At 38.3% G+C, this 22,906-nt stretch overlaps 1 protein-coding gene across 5 annotated transcripts in view; it reads right to left on the bottom strand.

The window, feature by feature from the left end:
• The window catches only part of LOC136878810 (uncharacterized), a 648,211-nt gene extending 638,009 nt beyond the window's left edge, over window positions 1-10,202 (bottom strand). For 4 of the 5 annotated variants that reach the window (XM_067152303.2, XM_067152306.2, XM_067152305.2 and 1 more), the window contains exons 1-2: window positions 10,049-10,202; window positions 9,581-9,641 (exon numbers count right to left, since the gene is read on the bottom strand). The gene's annotated coding sequence lies outside the window, so the exon portion shown is untranslated. The remainder of the gene's footprint in view (window positions 1-9,580; window positions 9,642-10,048) is intronic. The other variant, XM_067152304.2, reaches the window with a different exon arrangement.
• Window positions 10,203-22,906: the final 12,704 nt, after the last annotated feature.

Raw genomic sequence — 22,906 nt, 5'->3', positions numbered from 1 at the left:
CCCTATTTAACATTCCCCACTAGACAGGAAAGTTCGGGCAATAGAGGCAACATTGGCATATCACACTGTTTCTTACCATCAGTCATATAGGTCTATGGACTGCACATCAAAGTTGGATAAAATGCTGTTTGCAGATTCTGAGATTGCTAACAAAATATCATGCGCTAGAACCAAAACTGAAACTATCATAAATAATGTAATCGCCCCTCATTCCATTGACATTATCACTAAAACATTGAATAATAGGATTCCATGGTTCGGAGTGGGTACTGATGCTAGCAATCATGGGGCTTTGAAACTTTTTGCTATTGTTATACAATATTTCGACTATAAAGAAAATGGTATTCAAACTAAAGTCTTAGAACTACAAACATGTCCTAATGAAACTTCAGAGACAATATCCAATTATGTTTCCGAGACTTTAAACAAGCATAACATTTCTGCTAAATGCGTTGCTTTTAGTGGAGACAATGCAAATGTAAATTTTGGAGGAGTTAATCGTAGAGAAGGCGAAAACGTGGGGTTAATCGTAGAGAAGGCGAAAACGTATTTTCACCACTTAAAAGTAAATTAAATGAATATATAATTGTGGTTGGATGTCCAGCACATGTACTGCATAATTGTTTGCAACAAGGTGCTGATGTACTGCCAGTTGATGTAGAGAGTATAATGTAAAAGTATTCAATTATTTCCATATCTATACCGTTCGTACTGAAAAACTAAGAATTCTGCGAGTTTGTTGAAATAAATTATGAACAGCTTTTGTGTCACAGCAAAACAAGGTGGTTAAGTTTGTTTCCTGCAGTAGAAAGAATGCTAAAACTGTTTGCAGCTCTAAAGTCGTACTCTCTTTCTCAGCCTTCAAATTCTGTTCCTGCTATAATTAGGTTCTTTTTTGAAAACGAGTTTTCTGAGCTTTACCTGTGGTTTCCACTATGCACATTTTTTTTTTTTACAAAAAATTTCATACATTGAAAAAGAAACGCTCTCTATAGCAGAAGTTTGTGATATATTAGGTTCAACTCTGGTTAGGAAGGAAAATAAATTCATACCTCTTAAAGTCAAAAAGTCTCTGAAATCCCTCGCTGAAAATGGTTTCGAAAGAGAATGCATTGCATTTGTAGAACATGTTGATTTTTATGAAACATGCATTCAATACCTGTTAAAGTGGTGTAACCCTATAATGGAAGAATTTAAGTGTTTCCAATGGATGAAGCTTCATAGTATGAAAGACATTCAATTTGAAGATGTTCTTCCTTGTCTCGAGTATTTACAATCTAAAGGTGTGGAGATAGACGATTCTAAATTTTTTGACCAATTTTGCCATGTTCAGAATTGCACTAGGAGTTCGGAAATTGATGAACATACAACATTAGATAAGCAGTGGTGTGAGTATTTCAAATATAGCCCTGACATTGAAACATTTAGTGAGCTGCTTAAAATTTGTCAGTTTTATTTCGCTATTCCAGGTTGCAATGCAACCGTTGAAAGAGTGTTTTCCCTGATTAATACACAATGGTCAGAAGAAAGAAACCGTTTGCTGACCGAGTCGGTTAAGGGTATTTATAACAGTGAAGTACATCTTTAAAAACATGTCATGTGGAGAGTTTTACAATTATTTATTACAAGAAAATAATTCATATTTGCTGTCGACAGTGGGTGCCGTCGATAAGTATCAGCATAAAATAGCTACAACGCCAGCATCTTAATCAACGCAACAGCTATAAGGTATGCAATACTAAATTTTGTATGTAAATATTAAAATTCCATTTGTCCTCCATTTTCAGAACATTTCTATGAAAAGTCCTCCTTTTATTAAGTGTCTGTCCTCCATTTGAAAATTTAGAGTTGGTCGCCCTACTCCCGCCAAATGTGAAGTGCGTTCTGTCATGCGATTTCTTCATGCTGAGGGGTGCAATGCAATTTTCTCGAATCGCCTGATCCACTCGCTAAAAAAGACACTCGCTTCCTTCCCTGACCGCCTGCATCATGAAGGTCTGTACATCCTGCTTCAACGTTCTTGCACCATTGCCACAGTTTGCTGTCACTTATTAAAAGTTTTGCGACCGGGCGAGTTGGCCGTGCGTGTAGAGGCGCGCGGCTGTGAGCTTGCATCCGGGAGATAGTAGGTTCGAATCCCACTATCGGCAGCCCTGAAAATGGTTTTCCGTGGTTTCCCATTTTCACACCAGGCAAATGCTGGGGCTGTACCTTAATTAAGGCCACGGCCGCTTCCTTCCAACTCCTAGGCCTTTCCTATCCGATCGTCGCCATAAGACCTATCTGTGTCGGCGCGACGTAAAGCCCCTAGCAAAAAAAAAAAAAAGTTTTGCGTACACATTACTCATTCGGCGATGAATTTCGGCTGTATTGCACGCTAGGTACGCATTGCACCCCTCAGCATGAAGGTTTTTTTTTTTTACGTCGCACCAACACAGATAGGTATTATTGCGACGATGGGATAGTAAAGGCCAAGGAAGTGGAAGGAAGCGGCTGTGGCCTTAATTAAGGTACAGCCTCGGCATTTGCCTGTTGTGAAAATATTAATCACACCTCGCTTGTTAATGATGTTTCACAGAGATTTCGCAGGGTATAAAATGGTGGCTGAACTATTGTCAGCATAGACTCAACATACCTATGTGTGTATGTATCCGTTCTGTCTTTTAAAAGTACATACGTCTCAACTAGACATCCTGATGCTGTTCTTCGAAAAGCAAGTTCATGATCAACCACTGCAAAGCTCAGCCACCTCACTCAGCACAGATGAATGGTTTCTATTAGGTATATTGTAATTATTATTATTATTATTATTATTATTATTCATTTCTTACCGAGCTCGATAGGTGCAGTCGCTTAATTGCGGTCGTATCCAGTATTCGGGAAATAGTGGGTTCGAACCCCACTGTCGGAAGCCCTGAAGATGGTTTTCCGTGGTTTCCCATTTTCACACCAGGCAAATGCTGGGGCTGTGCCTTAAGGCTACGGCCGCTTCCTTCCCACTCCTAACCCCTTCCCGTCCCATCGTCGCAATAAGACCTATCTGTGTCGGTGTAACGTAAAGCAAAAAAAATAAATTAAAAATCATTTCTTAGGAATGAACATGTTGGTAGAAGCTGCATATACGAATTGGCTTTTATGGTAGAGCATGAGTGAGAAATGAACGAAAATAGCTCGCTTAAATGAAAAATGGATCCTGATGTAGGGGGTAAGAAAAGGAAAGGGAGAGCTAGGGAGATGGTGGTTTGATTCAGTCTTTCATGATTTCAAGCAAAGGTAGAAGCGAATGAAGACAACCTGGATTGTAAATAGAGCATGAATTACCGGGCGAGTTGGCCGTGCGGTCAGGGGCACGCGGCTGTGTGAAAATGGGAAACCACGGAAAACCTTCTTCAGGGCTGTCGACAGTGGGATTCGAACCCACTATCTCCCGGATGCAAGCTGATACACCAAGTACTCAACGTCTCGGTGTGATCAAGGAAAGCTGAGAATAGTTCCAACTATCCATAAGTTCTCATACTTGCTGATACAAGTTGAAGAAGCAATATTGAATGAAAGATTAATATGGTGTACGTTGCACAGATTGGGGATTCATAAATTATCACCTATTCTTTACAGTTTGTTCCTAATGATTATAACTTTACCAGAGACAGTCAATGCGGATTTATATTTACATAAACCATTAAATTACAAAATAGGACTTTTGAAGATAATTTTCAATAAAAAGGCAACCAAGAGAAAAATATTAGATACTCCAGGAAGTCAAACCCGAGATCGCTTGATGTTACCCACCTTGGCCAGTAGTTCCCCATCTTATCCAGCTTTTTGTAAACTTTGCCAATCTCGTGCCCCTCATATCACTATTACAAATATTCTTTTTATCTCTGAAATATTTATATTTGAGAATAATGCAGAATAAATGACAAGATTTCAAAATTTGTTAAGAAGGATGTCATATTTTTTCAGTGTTGACTCAGTTAATATAACTTTAAAGCTTTTCAGTCGTTCAAAACACAAATTATAAGAATCTATAAACTGAAGATAAAAATAGACATTATGAAATAACTATATTTCAACTGTTTAAGTAATGTAATGATAGTAACTGAACATTATAATAATTCCGTTATTAAACTTGAAGCAACCTATGCTAGTGAAACACCATTCTATTTGAACACCAAATCAACAAAATTACAGAAGACAAAAAGAAGAATCCTTAGGACAATCTTAAACAAAAAATACCAAGTAGATGGACAATGGAGATTATTACCTAATGAAGTTGTATACCAGGAAGAGTCAATAACAGACAAAATACGGAAAAGGAGGGTTGCATTATTCTGCCACATATCAAGACTACCAGAAACCAGAGTTCTGAAATATCTTTTCAACTACTTTTGGAAATGTAAAACCTAGAATAATTGGTTCAAAGAAGGGTACAGTTTCTAGCACAGATTGTTTAACTTGTATTTTAATTTTATTATAAAGATTTAGGCTTTTCAACATTTATCTGTAAACCTTGTGAACGAATTAATGTTTTTTTTTTTCTAGTTGCTTTACGTCGCACCGACACTGATAGGTTTTATGGCAACGATGGGATAGGAAAGGGCTGCCGACAGTGGGATTCGAACCCACTATCTCCCGGGACTCAAATGAGCCTTTTATTTAGAGTTACCAGATGGTTGTGGGTGTAAAGGCAGTTAAATGAGTTTTAAGATGTAGGACAAAAACCGTTGAATTTTACACTCTCCAATTTCAAAACAAAGGATTTTGATGTAACACTTTGCTTCTTCGATAGTGCTACCCTTTTTGAAGCAATTGTAGCTCATCTCAAACTTAACAGTTAACTTATACTTTCTTATAGAATAGGGGACATAATAAATTACTGCTTAAATAATGCTCAAACCGTTCAAACATTCATACGTTAAGTAAACAGCTGTTCAAAATATTATTAGCCTACTTTCATCTATATGTATGTATGTCTACCCCTTAGTTTCGTTTCTTGATACAGGGTCGGGATGAGACAAGATTAATTTATACGGCATATTTCTATGGCCAAATGCCCTTCCTGGTACAAACCTCAGTTGAGGAGCTAATGAAGATGAAATGTGTTATGGTGAATGGAATTGGGTAAGGGGTGAGAGGACTCAGCTCTGGTCTATGGATAGGAACTGTACAGGCATTGCCTGGAAGTGAAAATACTAATCCACAGAAAACCATTCTCAGAACAGCCGACGATGGGGTTCGAACCCACGCGTTTCCCGAATGCATAGCTTGGCTCCATAGCCGTAGCGCATTAAAACGTGCGGCCACTCAGCCTACTTTCACGTATATAGGCCTAAATAAAATTATAATTTTTGCCTGTATGCTCGGATTAGATGTAAAAGATTCCAGAACTTAATGTTAAGAAAATGTTTAGATTAAAATAAGTTGAAGAAATGATAATTCTATAATGATAGCGCAAAAAGATGAGATTGCATTCGGGAAATAGTGGGTTCGAATCCCATTATCGGAAGCCATGAAGATGGTTTTCTGTGGTTACCTATTTTCACAACAAGCAAATGCTGGGGCTGTACCTTAATTAAGGCCACGGCCACTTCCTTCCCACTCCTAGCCCTTTCCTATCCCACTGTCGCCATATAACCTAACTGTGTCGATGCTACGTAAAACCAGCGATAAAAAACCCATGTCACCAAACATTTCTGACTTTTCCGTAAATTTCTGTAAGAGTATCCATTATATAAAGCACAAGGCTTGCCTTTCTACGTCTCAATGACCTGCATGTCGTAAGTAAGCACGCAGATAAGCAGATAACAACAAAAGCTATATCGACGATGGATTTCTACAGCTGGAATAATTACAGTATGTTAAAAACTATAGACTGATATTACCTATTTAAAAAAAAACCTTCAGGAGAGCTTGTGCGGAGTACGCCCTTATTGCATGGGCGTTGGAAAATCCTGACAGGCTGCTGATAACTTTGGAGTGGTCGCAAATGGGACATGAACTGGTCTTTCTTCACATTCTTGTTTTCCACTGTAATGGGAGTGATCGCAAATGGGACAACTTTTGCTGTGATCGCAAATGGGACACAACCTTGAAGACAAGGAAGTCAAGTCATTGAAATTGTGAAATACTTTCGCTGAAGAAGAGAATGATATGTTCTCGAAACGTACGATTTGTTAACAAATCTTAAATATTTTTTTTATTAGTATTGACTGTTTTATCAGTGTAATAAGTTTATCACACTACATACAACACTATGAAATCCTGTAAAAAAGATAACACATTAATAAACAAGAATGACATGTTTCATTCTACATGAACATCCTCAGATTTTATCAAATCACATTTAACCATGCATATATATGCACAATATTGTAGAGCATAACATGTCATTTTTTTGATGTGTGTGTTATGTGTACTATGTGTCTTTGCTGGCAGGATGTAGTGTTTACAGTGCACTATGTCTTCTGGTATGGGCCAGAATAAATTTGTTGCTTTCATTGACCTGTCTCAGTCTCATCCTTGGCTTTGACAATATGAAAGTGACCGAGGTATGAGCGATGCCAGTAATGCCATTCCTTATGTAGCCAGTTCCTGTTATGAATGGTGTGAAAATATCGCTCATAGGGTCGGTTGGTACATGCATTTCAGTGGGCTTGGCAGACTGATATGCAATAGCAACTTCTGGCTCAGTGAAGAAAACAACCTCACTCCTCACTTCCCTAGTATGCCTCTTCAGTGACACCTAGGCTATCTATGACAGCTGTTGGTGGAGCTGTAGAGGTTCAAACCAGCCTTCGGGCTGAATACCCAACATACATGTGTGTTATAATTAGTGTTTCAAGTGAGTGAAAAGATTTAAAGTTGTATTATTTCAAGGTTCACAATAGTACATTAACCCAGTATTTATTATTATTTTTTTTTATTTATTTATTATTTTTTTTTTTTTTGCTACTTGTTTAATGCCACACTAATACATTGTGGGTTTCAGTAATAGAAGGATGGGAAAGGGCTAGGATTGCGAAGGTAGTGGCCGTGCCCTTAAGGTACAGCCCCAGCATTTATCTGGTGTGAAAATGGGAAACCACAGAAAATCATTTTCAGGACTGCAAATGGTGGTATTTGATTCCACTATCTCCCGAATGCAAGTTCACAGCTCTGCGACCCTAACCGCATGACCAACTCGCTCGGTCTAACCCAGTATTCCACTCGCATTCACTTAACCAAGAAATTTTAAAAATAACTTTTGACTTAAAGAATTGAACCTGAACTCAGAGACATAACCAGATAAGACACAGTAGGACAATGGATAGGAGGCAGATACCACAACAAACCCTACATTATTTGCTCATTGGCAAAAGCAGTTTTTTCCAGTAAGTTTTACGTTGGACCGACTCAGCCAGATCTTATGATGACAATGGGATAGCGCAGGGAAGGAAGCAACCATGGCATTAATTAAAGTACAGCCCCAGCATTTGCCTTCGAAAATGGGAAACCGTGGAAAACCATCTTCAGGGCTGACAATGGGGTATGAAACCCCATCTCCTGAATGTAAGATAATAGTTACATGGCCTAAATAGTGCAGAGAACTCACTCGGTGGGAACAGATCAATTGAAAATTCGATGAAAAGATGGACTGAGAGTGTAACGGACTATATAGTCTGATACCTACCAGGATGTTGATGAACTGAATTTTTACATCCTGTTGCATCTCATCTGGAAGTACATCCACATCAATGGTGCACGGTTATCTTGATAATTTGTACTGTCAGGCTCTCACTCACAAATTTTAATGCTGAATGTATTGTATATTACTTTCTCTCTATTTCTTTTTTCTTTCTGAGGAAGTTGTCTGTGTCTCCCTTGTAAATCTCTCATCCTTGCATAGTTAGGGAACCACTGACCTAGACATACTGTCATTACCCAAAATGGCAATTGCACATTGGAGTTTCCTTAACAGTCCACCAAGGTCCACAAGGTTCCTGTCAACTGGAAAGAGGTAAAGGTTACGACAGGGACGGTAGTTTCTTTTTTTTTTTTTTTTTTGCTACTTGTTTTACGTTGCACCAACACAGATAGGTCTTTTGGCGACGATGGGATAGGAAAGGACTAGGAATGGGAAAGAAGCGGCCATGGCCTTAACTGAGGTACACCTGCAGCATTTGCCTGGTGTGAAAATGGGAAACCACTGAAAACCATCTTGGGCTGCCAACAGTGGGGTTCGAACCCACTATCTCCCAGATGCAAGCTCACAGCTGCGCGCTCCTAACTGCATGGCCAACTCGCCCGGTGAGAAAGATAGTAACCATAGCCTTAACAGCCCCACCATTTGCCTCATGTGAATGTAGGAGACCAAGGAAAACCATCTTCAGAGCTGCCAACGGCAAAGTTCGAAGTCACAATTTCCTGAATTGAAACATACATCTATGCAAGCATATTGCATCAATAGATGAGTGTATGATCCACTACAGCTAATGATGTATTAATTCCTGTGGTAAGCAAAATTGTAATGACTGTCCCTACTCGCATATGGGCACTGTGTAGAACTATCAATAATATTTATCAAACGATGATCATGTTCGAAAAGTAACAGTAGCTGTCATATACAGCTCAAGAACTTCTGACCTCCATTCTCTACACATTTCTACTTAGTAAATAAATAAACTGTAACTATCAACAAGAGGACTGCCCTCAGCTGTGGCTTATGTATTATACATCCCATTTCAGTCAATCAAAAATGCAACTTTCAAAAATTATGATAACAAAACATCCACAATACATTTGGGAATCCCCAACCAGCAGACATTTCTGATGACGATGAACATAAATAAGCATTTTTATGGTCCGTAACCAAACACTAAAGCTCACAAAGATATAGAAGTTAACACGAATTGAATAAATCAGCTTTAAGTTATGATGAGTTATAACCAAATACTTTTTTTGTTCAGGTAGATCAGAGATATGTTCCCTAAAATAATAAGATCAAGATAGAGTAAAATACAAAAAAAGGGAAGAAACAGGAAATGCTACTCTCCAAAGAGATCAAATTAGAAAGGACAAACCAGTATCTTAGCTTCTTTGTTTACTGCATAAAATTACTTTATATTTCATCACAGCTGAATACTGTTAGGCCTATATGTAATATATTATCCAACAAATCAAACAACTAAGTTTTGACATCAATATCTTCTGGTTAACTACTCAACAAGTAGGGACCATTTTACTTATATTTATACCACTGTCCTCTAAACTGCACATAAAACGTAAATAGAAAAAATTATTCTCAGGAAAGCAATAACCACTGATACCGGTACTATGTTCACAGGGCAATAACTCAGTTTAGGTCTGACATTACACAAAATGTTATCAAACGTGTTTTAAGAAGCACTTTACCCTCAAAGATGAAGAGAAATGAAGAATCAGTGAGTATCTTGAACTTGATTAATAAATAAACAGCACCATAAGCCACAATGAATAGAAGTTAGAATCCAGAGAAAAACAGATGTTCCCACCAACCATCCCAGCTTCATGCAGTAGTCAGGTACGAGGTAGCAGAAGAGGTCAAAACTGAAATCATACTCACAAACAAAAAGGGGAAATATTCAGTTGAAGGGTATCCCACGTTTTCCAAATGTCAGATTTCGCTGAAAAATATATGGAACGAATGAGGTATATAACTTGCACTAAGTCCTCTCTCTATAACTTATAATATTTTTCTGAGATCATCTCAAACTTCAGAAAAAATCATATTCTATAAACACATTCGTATTAAAAAAACATATAACTAAAATATTGTATAAAATTACAGCCTTCTATACGGCCCTGCACTTGAAAACAAGACGTAGACTTATGCCACTTTGTGGTACTAACAGGTTAGAACTTGCCACAAATTGATACCAAAGAATATTTCGACGTTCTTTTCAAAAATTTCGCTTAAGAATTCGAACACAAATAACTACTAATTCATAATAATGTTATAAAGCCCTTTCTAACGTGCAAATCTCGAAGTGATATGACAATTTGAGTGAATGACACTTAATAGACTACTCACATATTTTGACACGAGGCTTCCTGTGGTGGGCAAAAGATGTATACAATGCGGTATACATATCTTATATTTAACGGGCCATTAAGTGTTGTCACCACTTCTCAAACTCCTGTATGGGTCGATTTCTCACAGGAAAACAAACATACCACCTGTCACAGTACCTTAGGACTTTCAACCATACTTTGATTATGCGGGATACATTCCAGTGGAAACGTCATATGCGCAATAAGAAACGAGAGTAAATTCACACTCCCACTCTTGTCAAACCTATCTCGCAGCAAGAGGAACACACTTATGCGGTAACGATCAAGCATGCTGAACGCTCTCTGAAAAATTAAGAACACGCACAAAGGAATTCATCCATATTTGTCCAGTATCGCCAAAAAAAACCACAGAAATTCCCTACCTGCTGAAAAAATGTACCGTACAAATGTTATACGGAGAGACAGGAGCAATATTTCGAAACATTACCTATATTTTTTCTTGATGTTCATTCATGTCATGTCATTCATTTACTTGGGAGTGTAAAGAATATGTTTAATTGGAATCTCTCTACAACTGAAAGTTATGTAATAACCTGAGTATGCACTCTGATGACAGCAGTGGCGGTTCGTGGTATTATATATTAGGCATAAACAGATGAATTGTTGAACATATATATGCTGTTTGCTTTTACTTTGCACAGTCTTCTCTACGTTTATAGACACCGTAAAGTAGGGTAAATTCGGCCAACGACTCATGGCTACACTGATTTTTTCCTGTTTCATATACCGGTACTGAGTATAGTGGATGGGTAACAGTAAAAGAGCACATAAGCATCAGGAAAGAAGAAGAAGAACTAGTGAAGAGCTAGGAACTGTATACTTATTCTCTTTGGGAACTGTAGGAGCGGAGCAGTTGTTTTCGTTCATCCTCCGGAGACCTCCGGTAGTCCTCCGATTGAATTCACTGGCGGACAATTCAAATGCTTTAATGTGGGCAATGCTCTAATGGTGATCTTGGGTGGAATTACAATTTAGGTTTCAGTAATAACTCTACAGATGCATGTGTTTTCCTACGTTTGTCATCCAAATGCTGCAGTCGTTTCAAGAATGCCGCATTATTTGTTACGCTATAAATAACAGATTTTTGATCTGCTGAAATTCAGTTTGCAATAAGTGCAGGTGGATAGAATAATGTAGATTGAATATTATACCCTTGCAAATGCATGTACAGTAATATGAATAGTAAAAATATTTAATAATTATATTCCATTGCATGAAAACATGTATTATATACGATGCTCGTAGTTCATTTATTACTGAAGAGTAAGAACTGATTGGAATTTTAATATGCTGTACCGGGCTGAGTAGTTCAGACGGTAGAGCGTTGGCCTTCTGAGCTCAAGTTTGCGGGTTCAATTCCGACTTTGCTCGGTGGTACTTGAACGTGCTCAAATACGATAGCCTAATGTCGGAAGGTTTACCGGCACATTAAAGAACACCTGTGGGGCAAAATGCCGGCACCTCCATGTCGCAGAAAACCACAGAAATGGTTAGTGGGACGTACAATATTAATAATAATCTTTCTTTCCGTTTACCCTCCGGGGATGGTTTTAACCTCGGACTCAGCGAGGGATTCCACCTCTACCGCTTCAAGGGTAGTGTCGGATAGATAAGGAAGAAGGAAGGAAGCGGTCTACCATCCCGGCATTTGCCTGGAGGAGAAGTGGGAAACCACGGAAAACCACTTCGAGGATGGCTGAGGAGGAAGTAGACACCCCCCCAATCAGTTGACCTCCCGAGGCTGAGTAGACACCGTTCCAGCCCTCATACCACTTCAAATTTCGTGGCAGAGCCGGGAATCGAACCCGCGCCTCCAGGGGTGGCAGCTAATCACATTAACCACTACACTACATAGGTGAACAATAATAATAATAATATATAATTTTATTTATTGTATTATTTATTTATTTTATTTATTTGTAATAATAATAATAATTAAACACCAACAATAAATGAAAATGTATATATTTCATATATTTGCCTTTGTCATACTTATAAAGCAGTAATTAATTTGCCACTAGCACATCCGTTGCACACCACTGCTGGAACTGCAAGCGAGCACACATTCAGTATTGTTCCTCTGTCCTCCACTCTCCCTCTGCTCGCCTTCCGAAGCACCGATTGGTTTCTAAGCAACAGTTTACTACTGGAGAATACCAGATGGAGTGCTGCACTTGCACTACCTATTGCAGTCATAGGAGCAACTGCTTCCGTTCCCAGCTCTAGTATGTAGTTACGGTTGCCAAGTGATATTCTGTTCATGTTCTAGTTGTATTGTTTTGACTCTATGTCTCAATATAGAAGTCATATAAAGAAGGTTGGTAGTGATAATATTACATGTGGTGACGAGGATACGAATTATTTTATTTTGTTGAAGTTTAGATGCACTGTAACCATACACCATACTGCACGAAAACACGGAAACTGAAATTGTGGACGATAGTGCACACACATCAAGTGTCATACTTGTTTCAGGTAACTGTATTGGCTCCATATCTGAATATCATTGTGGAGATGATTGGTATACCAGTATTTCATAGTGAATTACGTTAGTGATGATCAGAGAATACCATTGTTGCTAACACTAGTTGGGGAGGAGGCATGTAAAGTACTGAAGGATTTGAGTGATCCAACACTCAGTAAAGATAAAACTTACGATGAATTATGTGCTCATTTAAAACAACAGTATTCCAAAAGGATAGCTGTTTTCAAAGAGAGTAATTTTATAATCTACGTCAGTCATCTCGAGAAACAGTTCGGCAGTGGTATGTAAGAATTAATAATAAATACAGTAATTTATTTACAGCAGCTAATAGCCATACCAGAGATCTAAAACTAATAAAGAGAATAAATAGTACACATATTGGAATATCTGAGATATCTTATCCACACAATGTCTATATATACATTTCTTATACGTCTGGCGAGTCCTTTACTTTACACTTAATCGCAGCAGAAGCGTGTCAGCGATACTTTCCTCTGGGCACAAGAGATAGCGTTGTGTATATCACAAGCACTGCCACACAGAACGCAAGCGCACTGGTAGTCTGGTTCATGATCAGTGGCGTATGCTGGGATCAAGACGTGGGCTACCACTAGACTTAGGATACCCCTATTCGATGGTTGGTTTAGTGAATGTTAAGCCTTCAGCATTTTGAGCTGCAGCCAATAGCCAACGGAGAAGCCTGCTGTGTTGTCAAAGCTGCTTCACAAGCTACTGCCCTGGCCTCCGCTACTGCCAATGCTCAACCCCTGATCAGTGGAGATGGTAGCCTAAGGTTTAGCAAATAAAAGTTCGGCTTTGTAGTTGAATTTATAGAGTGCTTGCCTTTAGTCCAATGGCCGCGGTTCAGTTTTCAGAATCAACCCCCTTGTACTGTTAATTCTCCTGGCTTGGGGACTGGGTATTTATGACGTCTTCACCATTGAGTTCATCCTCATTAGGTCACCACCAAGCCTATACAGATGCCATGCTCTTTTATTATTATTATTATTATTATTATTATTATTATTATTAAAATGTTGAATTTTACAGCGGTCATACCCATCCTTCACTCGTTAATTGGTTCCCTCTTGGGAGATCAGAACACTAAACCTGAAAGATTGCATTCCATTTTAGCAGACCTACCAATGAAAAGAAAACTATATTGCTCCTATAACAGCAGCCCTGCAGTGTCTTTCTACACGGATGTAGAAGTAAACGGGAGTGAAATACCAGCACTCTGTTATCTATATGATTAAGTCAGAAGTCGAGGTGAGGAAGTATATACGATGAGTAACGCATGGTTGATAGTTAGCAGTGGCGATCTGACAGACCGAAGCCTAGCACACCTATCCGCCCAGTCCCCACTCCTAACCGATACACAGCAGCAAGTTGTGTGTGGCGAGTCAAGGGGAGAGGGGCGAGAGTGTGGGCTGCAATATCAGTCTCCGATGCCTCGCTCTCAGAAATACGTGCAACGTTTCTTCTCACTTCTTTCAAGTTTTGTAAATGGAACAATGTGTCAGATGCTTACATAATAATGTGCTTTAGACTTGCGTCATTCTCAATTGAGGTTTGGGCTTCACTGATAGCCTTGGTAGCCCTCAGTATACGCCACTGTTCATGATATCCTTTTCTTGTGCAGATCTTGAAGTGGAAACTGTGGACGGAAAGAGGACGGTTAGTGACATGCAAGTTTGGAAGTATGTTAGACAAGAAGCCAAAGGGCAAGTTTGCTTGTGGTTTATTGGAAGAACCCTGTGCTAGAAAAAGTCTGCAAAGAAAACTACACATCATTACAAGCCTTAGTTGGAGTTGCACTGAAGAAGGAGACCGCACTTTTGACAGCTTCGTTGGCATATCAAGAGGTCGAATATTTTGTCAGTGTGAAGAAGCCTACCATGCCGATGAGTAACAGGCAGCTCAACACGAAAGAAAAGCTAAGCAAGTGTAAGTGTTGTGGAGGAAGTAATCATAACTTCACCCCCTGTGGGTGGGAGGCGGTAGAATAACACACACAGTATCCCCTGCCTGTCGTAAGAGGCAACTAAAAGGGGCCCCACGGGCTCTGAACTTTGGAGCGTGGGTTGGCGAACATGGGGCCCTCAGCTGAGTCCTGGCATTGCTTCCACTTACTTGTGCCAGGGTCCTCACTTTCATCTATCATATCCGACCTTCCTTGGTCAACTCCTGTTCTTTTCAACCCCGACGGTATTAGAGCACTCGAGGCCTAGGGAGTCTTTCATTTTCACGCCCTTCGTAGCCCTTGTCTTCCTTTGGCTGTAACCTTCATTTTTCGAAATGTCGGATCCCTTCCATTTTTTCTCTCTGATTAATGTTATATAGAGGATGGTTGCCCAGTTGTACTTCCTCTTAAAACAATAATCACTACCACTAATCATAACTTAAGTGCATGTAAGTTTAAGAGTTACAGATGTCGTAATTGTAATCAGATTGGGCACTTGTATCGGGTATGTGAATTGCTAAGAAATGATTGTGTAAGTGTGCACGACGAAAATCAGTCAATATTAAATTTAGTTCAAATAGACTTTTGCAATAATAATGTAATCCAATCTTGGACTATCACAGTAACTGGAGCAGGAAATTCTGTTATTCCTAAGAGTAGTTATAAGAAACAGTTTGGTAAGTGTAAAATAGGGTCCGATGACCTTAGATGTTTGGCCCCTTTAAAGAACAAATATCATCATCATCATCAGGTGTAAAATACGCCCAACTAATGTTAGTTTAAGGATACACTCATTCCGGTTGGAGAAATTGAAGTCAATATATGCTATAATAATGTTAGCCGACTCTGTAGCTTGATAGTTGTTGATGAAGGAAATAGGGACCGGTTAGGCAGAGATTGGATAGTTGAATTTAATTTGCTTGATTGTACAAAACTGGAGGTCCCTGTTAATGCTGTGATTATTGATAAAAATCTAGATAAGCTCACTGGTATATATGATACCTTATTTAATGAAAATTGGGTCAATTTTGTCGTGAAAAGATTTCACTTAAAATAAATAATTCTGCTAAACTTATGTTTTTCTAACCAAGGCAGGTACCATTTGCGTTCAAGGCTAAAACGGATGTGGAACTTGAAAGGTGTTATATCACTACTTGATAAAGAATGGGGTCACCTCTAGTGCCAGTGATACGACCTAATGGTCGATGGTGACTGTGTGTTGATTATAAACTTACTATAAAAAAGTACTTGGAGGATATCAAACATCCACTGCCTCAAATTGACAAGCTTTTCACTGCACTTCAAGGGAGGCAAATTTTTCTCAAAACTTGATATTTATCAGGCTTATAATGTGGGTTAATTTTGTTATGTCCTAGTTTGTGAATTATGGACAATGGCTGAGTGGCCTAGTAAGTGGTCCTGAGAGTCGGGATACCAGTTGCTATGGAATGGGAGTGGGCATCTTGGACATATTCTGAATCATGGCCCTCCTTGTGCTCAGGTGGCTAGGACTATACAATCCACCGATGATCTGTAACCCGTTAGAGGAGAGATCCTCATTTGGACTATGTTTAAGTAGAGTAGCATCCTGCTTCATGAATTTACCGAGCTCAGAACATTTTAAGCAAGCCTAGGACCTATGGGAGTAATGGAGTCCCACTCTCGTTTGACAGGTGAGGGACTCCTTGGAAACAACTTGACGAACGAAATGGAATTTGATGGGGAACTATCAATATTAATGGGGCTTATAGAAGAAAGAAAGTAGAACTGGCTGAGTCAGCAAAGAGGATGCATCTGGATATACTAGGAGTAAGTGATATTCAAGTAAGGGGAGATAATGAGGAAGAGATAGAATATTATAAAGTGTACTTGACGTTGACTGGACCAAGCTATTTAAGATTCTTGAGGTGATTGGGATCAGATACCGAGAATGAAGAATCATCTACAATCTGTATAAAAATCAGTCTGTAGTGGTAAGAATCGAGGGCTTTGAAAAAGAAGCAGCAATCCAGAAAGGAGTGAGGCAAGGCTGCAGTTTATTCCCCCTCCTTTTCATTGTTTACGTAGAACAGGCAGTAAAGGAAATCAAAGAGTAATTTGGAAAGGGAAGCACAATCCAAGGAGAGGAAATCAAAACCTTGAGATTTGCCGATGATATTGTTATTTTATCTGAAACTGCAGAGGATCTCGAGAAGCTGCTGAATGGAATGGACGAAGTCTTGTGTAAGGAGTACAAGATGAAAATAAATAAGTCCAAAACAAAAGTAATGGTGTACAGTCGAACGAAGGTTGGTGATGCAGGAAATATTAGATTAGGAAATGAAGTCTTAAAGGAAGTGGATGAATATTGTTACTTGGGTAGTAAAATAACTAACGATGGCAGAAGTAAGGAGGACATAAGATGCAGACTAGCACAAGCAAGGAAGAGCTTTCTTAAGAAAAGAAATTTGCTCACTTCAAACATTGATATTGGAATTAAAAAAAGTAAAGTAAACTCGTGTCCTCATCCCGAGGTCGTGCAGCTCTTTGCAGGCACACCCCCATTGGATGTACCATTTCAATCACATACCAGCCCTCCTGTCATTCTTAAATTTCTGGCAGTACCGGGAATCGAACCCGGGCCCCCGAGGACGGCAGCTAATCACACTAACCGTTACGCTACAGAGGCGGACGATATTGGAATTACAAAGATGTTTTTGAAGACTTTCATGTGGAGTGTGGCATTGTATGATTGTGAAATATGGATGATAACTAGCTCAGAAAGAAAGAGAATAGAATCTTTTGAAATGTGGTGTTACAGAAGAATGCTGAAGGTGAGATGGATAGATCGAATCACGAATGAAGTGATACTAAATCGAATTGGTGAGGAGATCGATTTGGCTAAATTTGACGAGAAGAAGAGATAGAATGATAGGACACATCTTCAGACACCCAGGACTTGTTCAGTTGGTTTTTGAAGGAAGTGTATGTGGTAAGAATGGTAGGGGTAGACCAAGATTTGAATATGACAAGCAGATTAGAGCATATGTAGGATGCAATAGTTAGTAGAAATGAAAAGGTTAGCACATGATAGGGTGGAATGGAGAGCTGCATCAAACCAGTCTATGGACTGATGACTCAAACAACAACAACAACTTGATGGATGTTAGTAAGGGAAGGGCAGAGTGTGGGATAGGGCCGTTTTATCAAGAATACCATTGCATGCAACATAGTTTTTGTTAGGCATGTAAATGAGCGAATAATATTGGTAGATTTGGCAGTTGGAGGAATTAGGACGAGAATTGTCTCAGTGTATTCACCATGTGAGGGTGCAGATGAGGATGAAGTTGACAAGTTTTATGAAGCATTGAGTGACATCGTAGTAAGGGTCAACAGCAAGGATAGGATGTTTTAATGGGCGATTTCAATGCAAGAGTTGGAAATAGAACTTAAGGATATGAAAGGGTGATTGGTAAATGTGGGGAAGATATAGAAGCTAATGGGAATGGGAAGCATTTGCTGGACTTCTGTGCTAGTATGGGTTTATCAGTTACGAATACATTCTTCAAGCATAAGGCTATTCACTGCTACACATTGGAGGCTAGGGGTACCAAATCCATAATAGACTATATCTTAACCAACTTCGAATTCAGGAAGTCTGTTAGGAATGTATGGGTTTTTTTGGATATTTTGATGATACAGACCACTATCTGATCTGTAGTGAACTAAGTATCTCTAGGCCTAGGATAGAGAAAGTGAAATCTGTCTGCAAACGAATAAGGGTAGAAAATCTCCAGGACAAGGAAATTAGACAGAAGTACATGGATATGATTAGTGAGAAGTTCTGAACAGTGGACAGTGAGCAAGTTCAGGATATAGAAAGAGAATGGGTGGCATACAGGTATGCTGTAGTAGAAACAAGGGAATGCCTCAGAATAACTGTGTGTAAAGATGGGAAAAAGCAAAATCTTGATGGAATGATGAAGTGAGAGCAGCTTGTAAACACAAAAAAGAAGGCTTATCAGAAATGGCTTCAAACAAAGGCCAATGGTGACAGGGATTTGTATGTAGATGAAAGGAACAGAGCAAAACAAATAGTTGTTGAATCCAAAAAGAAGTCGAGGGAAGATTTTGGTAGTAACCTGGAAAGGCTAGGTCAAGTAGCAGGGAAATCTTTCTGGATAGTAATAAAGAATCTTAGGATGGGAGGGAAAAGGAAATGAACAGTATTTTGGGTATTTCAGGTGAACTCATAATAGATCCCAGGGAATCACTGGACAGGATAGAAAATCTTCTCAACATAAAAAGAAATCTTCCTGGTGGTGTTGCGAACAACCAAGCTCATGGGGAGGAGGAAAATTATATTGGTAAAATTACGTTTGAGGAAGTGGAAAGGATGGTAAATAAACTCCACTCTCATAAAGCAGTAGGAATAGATGAAATTAGACCTGAAATGGTGAAGTATAGTGGGAAGGCAGGGATGAAATGGCTTCATAGAGTAATAAGATTAGCATGGAGTGTTGGTAAGGTACCTTCAGACTGAACAAAAGCAATGATTGCACCTATCTATAAGCAAGGGAACAGAAAGGATTGCAACAACTATTAGTATATCAGGCAAAGTATTCGCTGGCATCTTGGAAGGGAGGGTGCCATCAGTAGTTGAGAGGAAGTTGGATGAAAACCAGTGTGGTTTCAGACCACAAAGGGGGTGTCAGGATCAGATTTTCAGTATGCACCAGGTAATTGAAAAATGTTACAAAAGGAATAGACAGTTGTGTTTATCAAAACCGACTTTCAACCTATTAGGTCGTGTTACGTACATTTAGTACGTGTTGAAGAGATGTTAAGTACAGAACAAAAATGGCCAACTGGGCACCAGTGGGATCCGAACCCACAACCTCCCGATTTCACGCTGTAGAGTGCCTTTAATTATTAATATAATAGTTAATATATTAATATTAATATATTAGTTGTGTTTATGTTTCATAGTTCTAAAGAAAGCATATGACAGGGTACCAAGGGTAAAGATGTTTGCCATACTGGGGGACTATGGAATTAAAGGTAGATTTTTAAAAATGGATCAAAAGCATTTATGTTGACAATTGGGCTGCAGTAAGAATTAATGGTAGAATGAGTTCTTGGTTCAGGATACTTACAGGGGTTAGACAAGGCTGTAATATTTCACCTTTGCTGTTCGTAGTTTACATGGATCATCTGCTGAAAGGTATAAAGTGGCAGGGAGGGATTCAGTTAGGTGGAAATGTAGTAAGCAATCTGATCTGTGCTGACGACGTGGTAATAATGGCAGATTTTGCTGAAAGCCTGCAGTCTAATATCTTGGAACTTGAAAATAGGTGCAATGAGTATGGTATGCAAATTAGCCTTTCGAAGACAAAATTGATGTCAGTAGGTAAGAAATTCAACAGAATTAAATGTCGGATTGGTGATACAAAGCTACTAGAACGTAGATAATTTTAAATATTTTGGTTGTGTGTTCTCCCAGGATGATAATGTTGTAAGTGAGATTGAATCAAGGTGTAGTAAAGCTAATGCAGTGAGCTCGCAGTTGCGATCAACAGTGTTCTGTAAGAAGGAAGTCAGCTCCCGGACGAAACTCTCTTTACATCGGTCTGTTTTCAGACCAACTTTGCTTTATGGGAGTGAAAGCTAGGTGGACTCAGGATATCTTATTCATAAGTTAGAAGTACAGCTTATAAATCTCATGTTTATTCCGTATTGGCTCAACACAACTAAGGTTAAGTTAAGAGTAAGTTCCCACCTTCCAATACTTAACAATTTCTATATAATAGACTTATTAATTACATAATATAATCCATATAACCTCTAGTACATGTTTCGTTCCGATATGGAACATCTTCAGCTAAAATTGGTAAAATGGCAAGACAATTAAAATACATTGATGTTAAGATGATACATAAGCTAAAAGATATGATAAAATGGCTCGAAAATTAAAACATATGATAAAGATGATGAGATAAAGTTCATTCATGTTGGTTAAAAACCACAACAAGTCAGTTTTCAAGTGGCGAGTTAAAAACAGCGATAAGGTTCTTCATGTTGGAGGCGTATACATTTTGTCGATCTTGAATATAAATTGAAGAATACAGGATTTTCTTATATGTGATTTATCGGGGAAATCTTGATAAAATAACCGTAGTTGAAGTTGAGTTTGGTAGGATTATTAAAATGTGTCTGAAACGAGAAAAGGAGAAGTGAAATAGAAAATATTTTGAGGAGAAAACCTTGTTAAAAATGTATGTTCGCGAGAAAGAGGGATAATAGAGTTGATTACCTTAAAGACAATCTTGTCGTATTTAACGTCCTCCCTTACGCCGTGTTGTTAACTGACTGAGTCCTGTGTACGTGTGTGAGGTGCTTGCGGTGGGCGGGGAGTATTGGAGGGAGAGGTAAGTGACGTGAGGAGAGCGGGTGAAGTGTTGCGTAGGGTGGAGCTTACTGAGGAGTGGTGTTGTGATAGGCTAGGGGAAACGGACGGAAAGGAAGGGGGACAATTGTGTAAGGTGGAGCTGTTCGGAAGGAGGTGTGTTGGTTGTTTGTTGGGATTCTTTTTGATGGTTTTTCTGGATGAGTCTAAATTAGTAGCCTCTTCTAATAATATATTTATGTTTTCCGTAATTTCGTTAACATTCTGGTTGGGATTTCGCTTCTGATCAATTTCAATATAGATATTTTCAAGGATATTCATTAATTTACCTTTGTTTAGCGTTTGTAGAATGGTTAAGTCCCTTTCTATCGATGTAAAATTGTGTTTATATTCGGTCATGTGAAGACTCATGGCCGAGTACTTCCTGTGTTTTTCGGCATTAATATGTTCTTGGTATCTTACTGAGAAATTGCGGCCTGTTTGTCCGATATAAGAAGTGGCACAATTTGAGCATTTAAGCCTATATATCCCGGAATTTAAATATTTGTTATTACTTGCAATGCTTTGGTGATTGAAAATTAGCCGTTGATTGTTGTTATTGGTGCGGAAAGCAATATTGAAATTAAATTTCTTAAAAATGTTAGTAATCTGGTAAATATTCCCGTTATTATAAGTAAAGGTGGCGTAGTTCTTCTTTTTATGTTCTTTTACTAGCTGCGTTTGAGGTTTATTCTTCATTTTATTCACTAATCTATCTATGTAGTGTTTTGTGTATCCGTTGCTTATCGCTATTTTATAAATGAGATTAATTTCTTTTTGGAGGTCGTTTTTAGATAAGGGAATGTTGAAGGCTCTGTTTAACATGCTTAAAAAGGAACTCTTTTTATGTGCCTCAGGATGGTATGAATCTTTTCGTATGGTATTTATAGTTTGAGTCGGTTTTCTAAAGATTGTAAAGGCCAACTTTTCTTCTTTCCTTTCGATTGTTAAATCAAGGAAATTTAGTTTTTTATTGTTCTCAGTTTCTAATGTAAATTTTATGAAAGGGTCCAAACTGTTGATTTGGTCTAATAAATTAGTGCTACTATTGATTTGTTCATCTATAATGAACCTTAGTTAAGTTAGAAGTAAGAGACATGAAAGTAGCTAGAACGATTGCCTGGCTAGCAACATATGATATAACAAACATGTATCCTAATATACCCACACAAAAAACTATTACTATCATAAAATCCAATCTTTATAACCATAGTAAGCTAAGCAAATTGGAAATAGATGAATTTATAAAACTATTACAATTTGCTATCAATAACAATTATTTCAAGTTCCATGACACTATCTATCAACAGAAAGGATTACCCATGGGATCACCAATATCAGGCATAATAGCTGATATATATATGGACTATTTAGAACACCAAGAAATAAAAAAAAATAGGAAATATCATCTATTGGTGCAGGTTTGTCGATAATGCATTCATAATCATGGACAATAGACATACCAATGAAAACATAATCTTAGAACAACTAAATAAAATAGATCCCCATATAAAATTTACCATGGACACTGAAAATAACAACACCATAAACTACTTGGATATATCCATAACCAGACATAACAACCACCTAACATACAACATATATAGAAAACCTACCCATACATCAAATACAATAAAGATAGACTCCACCCACCCACATACTCACAAGAAAGCTGCATACTATAGTATGATTCACAGAGCATATAACATTCCACTTTCAAAGGAAAATCTAAATAAAGAATTAAACACAATCCATGAAATAGCAAAACAAAACGGATATAAAAGAGAAATGATAAACCGGATCATCAACAAAGTCAAAAACCAACCGAAAACCAAGCTAACCAGAATCACCAAAGATAAAAAAGAATATGCACTGTTTACTTACAACAATAACCATATACATCCCATAACCAATATCTTCAAAAAACAAGGTCTAAAAATAGCAT

Source organism: Anabrus simplex, chromosome 8 (assembly GCF_040414725.1).
Source record: "Anabrus simplex isolate iqAnaSimp1 chromosome 8, ASM4041472v1, whole genome shotgun sequence".
Lineage (NCBI taxonomy): Eukaryota > Metazoa > Arthropoda > Insecta > Orthoptera > Tettigoniidae > Anabrus > Anabrus simplex.
Note: the sequence above shows the minus strand (reverse complement) of the source record. Positions and strands in the feature narration are given on the sequence as shown.